Raw genomic sequence first — 6536 nt, 5'->3', positions numbered from 1 at the left:
CACATAATCAGGTCCCCAAGACAAAACCTAAAATAAACAGTACTACTTCCAGCCAAGCTGCAATTTAATCAACAGAACAATGAATTATCTTCTGTGCTTTCATTGCTAACAAATCACAATTTATATAGAAAGCCAAGTATTGTACAATATCATTGTACAATAAATTCCTCCCCAAAACCACTGCAGTGTGAAGATGGGAATAGAAGACTATGGAATTACTGAAATTTGTGTTCTCTTTTAACTCAATAGCAAGTTACTTGAACAAGAAAGCATTATTTCATTATATAGTATGAGTAATATGCTTATTCACAGGAGTAACAGCTAACTCAGGTATTTCCAGCTGATATCAGGAAACGTTCAAATTTATCTAAAATACATAGCTACTGCTATTTGTTGCAAAGAATGGTTGGAGACAAAGAATTAAAATACCTTGAACATAGGACATACAATGTCATTTAATCCCAGACAAAAAAGCAAATGTGCACTCTGGGATTTTTCCACCCCACCTTCTGTAAATCTCTTTCAAAACATTTTGTTGCACTCAAGGTGCAGATGTCCTTGAAAGAGAAAAATAAAGAGACCATAAAGGTGATATTTTGGGAGCAAACTGCAACTATGTATGTCCGTGCTTTCCAGGAACTCACAGGTGCTTTTTTTTCCTCAGTAGGGGCCGCAGCTGATCTCATTCTTTTAAGAAAACTAGACCCATCCTTACAGGAGTTTCCCCTCAAACAGCCTCCCCACACTCCCCCATCATTAAGGAACCATAATTCAAACTTAAATACTTTGGAAAGAAATTCATTTTCCTGCAGCAAAGGAAGACCGATGCACAAACATTAGAACAATCTAATTTTAGATCGTTCAGACAATACGCTGGATCCTTACGTGCATTTAAGGCTATTTATAGTCCTCCAGACACTGCTGGAAGTACAGTCATCCATTGTGGAGCTACTCTGCTGTACTCCAGTTTGGGAGGGAGGGAGGAGGCAATCAAGAGTCTGATTGTTCTGGGGAACACAGGTATGGAGGTGTTAGATGAAATGTTCATTTGCAGTCTGAACGGAGATCAAAAGGTTCAGCCGCTTTAGCAGCTCCGCTGCTGCCAAAAACCATAGGGGCACTGCAGAACTTGGAAGTCCCAAACTGCACCAAATTATGTGCCCAGATACAAACGCTGTTCATAGCTGCAGGCATGGAAAAGGGACTGTGTGCCAGACTGGGAAAAAAAAACCTGAAAAAAGTTTTCAATCCTCTGGGGACACTTCTGAAGCAGTATAAATGGCTATACTGTACCTCAGAGCCCGAGTGTTGAAGTCAGCAGCTCCCTTGAAGGCATGTGACTTCCAGAACAAAGTTCTTCTTTTTGTTGTAGGCACTTGCAAGCTCATCTAAATGTTGGCACTCCACAGTCTCCAGGGCTGGGTTATGAGAAGGCCTCTAAACTCCAGGCTTTCTTCAGTTCTTCTTTTTAGTTCATTAAAAAACCCCACCCGAATACAAATATCAACATATCTTCTGTCTTCAGATGAATTTTATCAAGGCAGCGTTTCCAATGCGCACATCCAGTGGTTGACCTGTACTTCAGGCTCCGTTCCCCATCGTCCCACAGGAGCCTTTGGACCATCAGGTCCAGTTCTTCTGCTGTAAAATAAGAACATATTGCTTCTCCAGTTCTCCTTGACTGATGTGTGGATCATCTTTTATCATATTTAGATGTGAGTCCTGGGGCCGTTAGCTGTTCCAGAGCAGACATGCTATTTTAACTCATAGTGTCATTCAGATATCCAGGTCAAAGGACTCCGAGTTGAAAGTATGGAAATTCCAAAGAGCTACAGCACAGCATCTTGTTTTTATCACAGTCTGTCCTGAGTAGGAAAATCTGCTTTTGAAGTTACTGGTGATTTTTGACAACCTTCCCCATGAAACTCAATCACCCAGCCATGCAGAACCCAGTATGTTACCATTTTTCTTTAAAGCAGCAACTGCGAGGCACAGCAGATAAAATATATTTGTAGGTCACAGATCCTTAAGTCAGTGTCCTAGAATCTATGTGAGCTAAATATGATCCACTATTTAAAGAGAAACAGGGAGAAAGTTTAAAATGGCTAGTCCAAGGTTTACAAAAAGATTGGGATAGATTCAGAAATAGAACTTAACTCGCCATGGTTTTCAAGTTAATGTCTTAACTGTAGCATGCAGCAACTCAATTTGATATCAGATCTAAGTCTGCCCTTGGAAGTATTAGCAGGCTGATGTTGGGATGATCAAACCATACTGCTCGGAACTCCCAGAGATAGTTTCTCACTGGAAGAGAACAACTTCACATTTTATGAAATTACCATGGACAAAGATAAGTAACTAATAAAATGGGAAAAGGACAAAGCAAACTGGCATAACAACCAATAAGGTATCTCTATCTTGAAGATTTTTGTTTCTAAAACCTATGTCTTGTGATTAGTTATGACCATTTAAGAACTAGCTGATCTCCAGCGAAAGAAATCCAAGCTAGTCCCAGCAGCGAGGGCAGGCCAGCAGCACTCCTGCCAAAAGGGGTTAATTTGTTAGCTTGCCTTTTTTCAAGACCTCATGATCCCAGACCTTTGAAACGTCCAGTGTTTGCTATTAAAATATTGCAGAACTAAGGTACGATGGCCAGTTTAGGCCAGACGCTTGCATACAAATGCTACTGTTGAAAAGCATTTTCCTGAATCTTTTGAAAAATGTTTTAATAGCATCAGCAAGAACAAGAACAGAGAACGACGACTGCATGGGCACTACACTACAAACAAAACCAGCTCACTGGACAGTGAGCATGGCCAAGGATGACCAGGCTGTGTTCAAGATAAAGCCTTTCCCTTCCGTGTTGGCAAGTTACTGTTTATTTTCCTTGTGAAGAACTATTGTATCACTGATCAATGTCCTACAATGAAAATCTCACTGTCTCACTGTTCTAGGAATACTCAACTAATGTAAACACATGCAGCAAAACCAGCTAAGATGATGTGAAATGCACATCAGAAGAATGCGTTTTCAGATAAAAAAAAAATAAATCCGATTTAGAAGTGAATGAACTGTTAGGAGCTACTTCCCAATAATCGTAAAATATAAGCCCAAAGATGAAGCATTTAGGTGAACTAGAAAAGGTACATAAAAGAGAGCACAGATAATCAGATGCAGAGAACAGTTTCTGCACAAGAAAATACTAAATAGACTGAGAACCCTCAGGCTTGAACCAGAGAGGTCTATAAAATCAAGTGTAGTATGAGAGAGATGAAGAGGGAACGATTATTCACTACTTGAGACTCACACAAGGAAATCATCAGGTTTAAAACACAAGCCAAAGGAAATACTTTTTCCAAACAAGGCATATTTAAATTGTGTAACTTATTAAGTGCTGTGGATGCCAAGTATTTAAATGGCTTCAAGAGGGATTATACAAATGCATGTAGAATACTGCCATTGGTTGCTATAAAAAAAACAAACACCACAAGTTTTGATGCAACCAGATGCTTCAGAAGTCCCTAAGCTGATGACTGCCAGAAATTGGGTGGATGAAACACGATGACACTTCTCTCAGTCTTGCGTCCCTTCCCTAAAGGGCCACGAAGGCAAGACACCGGAGCACGTGGTCTCCTGGGTTTGTCGAGGACAGCAGCTCCTTGCAAAGGAACCTTGCGGCTGTGGAGACAAGAAGTCTGCCGGGCTCCCCTGTAAGAGGAACCTCCAGGGTTAACCATAGTTTCTCTCAGCCTTCACTGCAGCTCATTCTCACGACTTCACTGACTTGTTGGGCAGAGAAGGGGAAGAGGGAGGAGTGAAAGAGCCGGAACAGAGAGGGTGAAGAGAACTATGGCACCTTTCACACTGCATCTAGAAACTACACCAACATTTCCTTCACCTTCTAAAGCATTTTCCTCTAGAAAGTTTCTGAGAGTTTTCTTGACAGCACAGACAGTTTACAATGTCTGAAAGTTTTTTTTATGGCATGCTATGAACAAAATTTAAATACCAGTGCCAAGAATTAGAATGATTTACATCATTCTCTCCAGGGTGGGGCACACTCTATCCTCTGTTCAGTTAGAGGCTCCTAATATCCCCCATGCTGCTGAGCTGCGTTTATCGCTATAAATTAAAAGGTTTCCATTTCAGATCTCAAGTTCTTGAAGCAGGGCAGGCTTGGTGGTGGGGAAATGAGGGTACGTGTTCAAGTCCTGAGGGAATCAACTGCTTCCAGCACAACCGCAGCTCCTGGCTCCTGCTGCATTCCTGCAGGTCTCAGTGCAGCCGTTCGTCTCAAAAGCGATAGCCAGAGCAAGAGGCGAGTGCTCGCCATCGTACCTTCTCAGTGTAAGCACTGCAAGTCTTGCCACCCGTTTTCAAATGCGTTTCCATAGATGTGGAGCCACACAAATCGACTTTTTGCACAATGTCTGTCTCAGAGGTCAGCACGGCAAGACTGAGCTGGTGATCGGGCCAGTCAGACGCTCAACCTGTCGCCAGCAATTCAATGAATTACAAATCAAGGCACATTCACAGCTCATAACAGGATTCAGCTCTTTTGCCATCTCTTACCAGGACTACCCAAATCCAGATGTTCAGGAAAATTTTGCCCAGACTCCACCAAAGTCCTAAGACATTCCTGAAGGAGAGCCATATTTCTTATTATTCTTCCAGGGCTAGATTGCCCTGCACTGCAATGCTTTCCAGCAGCTAGAGCAATCCTACCGGGGCCCAGAACAGCTAAAGCCAGCACATCATGGTTTTTTTTACCTGGGCAGACTAGGGTAATATTACCCCAAAGACAACAACAAAAATTAATGTATCACACACCATTTCCCAGTGTCACCCCAAAACTTTCTTCTGTATAAAAGGGACCATATACTAAAGGAACAAGACATTTCCTTATTATTGAAGACAAAAATCTCTAAGCTGCAAATTTTAATTTAGATTTTCTGAGAAGTTGCTTTAACTGCTGCAGGCAAAGTTTTCATATGGCTCTTGTAGCAACTGAAGGGAGATGTCCGCAAGCAACACTCCCACAGAATAAGGCTTTCCTATTGACAGAGAAGAGCTGACATTTCTTTTCAATGCAGGAAACAATTTTATAAGCTCCTCTAACAATTAACTTCGTTTTGAAAGCATCAAAAATTGGTGGAAATACAGAGAGCAAGTTTTCTGTACTTCCCCCTGCCACAAGGATTAAGCAAAGAAATCAGCATCTGCCACCACACCGTGTACTCACCTACCCAACTGGACACGGCCAGTAGATACAATCCGGAGGTTTACTTTGCTTTCTCAACACTATTTTTAATCCAGTATGTTCCACTTTTGGGTTAAGATAAAGCTTTAATACTGGAGCACTACATCCTACTGTCTCAACCAGAAGCGAGGAAGTAGCTTCTGGCCAAGGAAGGACATGTTCCTAGCCTTGCAGAATACAATATGGGTTTTATTACTGTGTCACCACCAAGATCCAAAACTACAAGGAGTTGTGTCTAATTTAATTCAACGCTCCATTTTCTGAGTGACAGCAGAGATACTACTTAAAAGGAAACAAATAGTTTTTGCTGAAAGTACAGCAAAAACATGGGCCTCTGGATAGGTTTTGGCTGGCTACCAGAAACCCAAATTCAAAGCCAGCTGACACAGCCTGTGGTGGCCTCTAGTGGCTGTTTTTCCCACATCCCAAACCCACCACATCTCTTGGCTGGTAGGACCGCAGCTGCTCCGCCGCCCATCAGTGTTTGCCAGATCATTCTGAAAGCAGCAGCAGGGCGAGATGGTGGTTTCGAGAGGTGCAGCAGGGGAAGGATAAGGCAGGACTTGTTACAGTTGTCCTAGACACCAGTTGCGTATCAGGATCTGCCCGTCCTCACCAGCTGTGGTTGAGTTAGTCACCTGACAGGTACACCCACTGGTAAGGTAGCTCTGGTTCTTGGAATTCTGTGTTTTCCATTGCTTTTCGAATGCTATTTCTTCTTAAACTACATTGTCTAACAGTGAAGCCAAGAACCAGATGTATCTTCATGGAAGACTCATCTTCACTTAACATTTTCTTTCGATTAATTTGAGGATTTACAAGTGACAAGTGCAGGTTTAAAGAATGATTCAGTAGTACGATAGTTCTTCAAAGGCAACAAACTGATGTATCTTGAGGTGAACTGAATACGTTGTAGCCAACCCCTCTGCCACAGAGCAAATCTAATCCATGGGAAGGCAACATTTGTGGCAAGAGTTTCCTAAAAACAGTCTAACTTTCCCTAACTTGGTGAGAGTCCTCAGTTTCCTATCACCTTGCCTAGATCACCAACAGATCAGCGTCGAGCTTCAGTTTCAGATAGGATGAAATTTTACTCTTCCGTATCAGTGAAGCTGAAGTCTACAAAGGCTTTAAAACTTGCTTAGCTGAAGAGAGCAGAGACACTTGAATTAGAATAGTGAGCTCCCAGGCCACACCAGGCACTGCCCAGTGCAGTTTGTGGTGTTTTCTAAGTTCGTGGTTACCCTCTCAAGCTTGAAGGTGCTATTTCTGAAGG

The sequence above is a fragment of the Grus americana genome, chromosome 2 (assembly GCF_028858705.1).
Source record: "Grus americana isolate bGruAme1 chromosome 2, bGruAme1.mat, whole genome shotgun sequence".
NCBI classification, from domain to species: Eukaryota; Metazoa; Chordata; class Aves; order Gruiformes; family Gruidae; genus Grus; species Grus americana.
Note: the sequence above shows the minus strand (reverse complement) of the source record.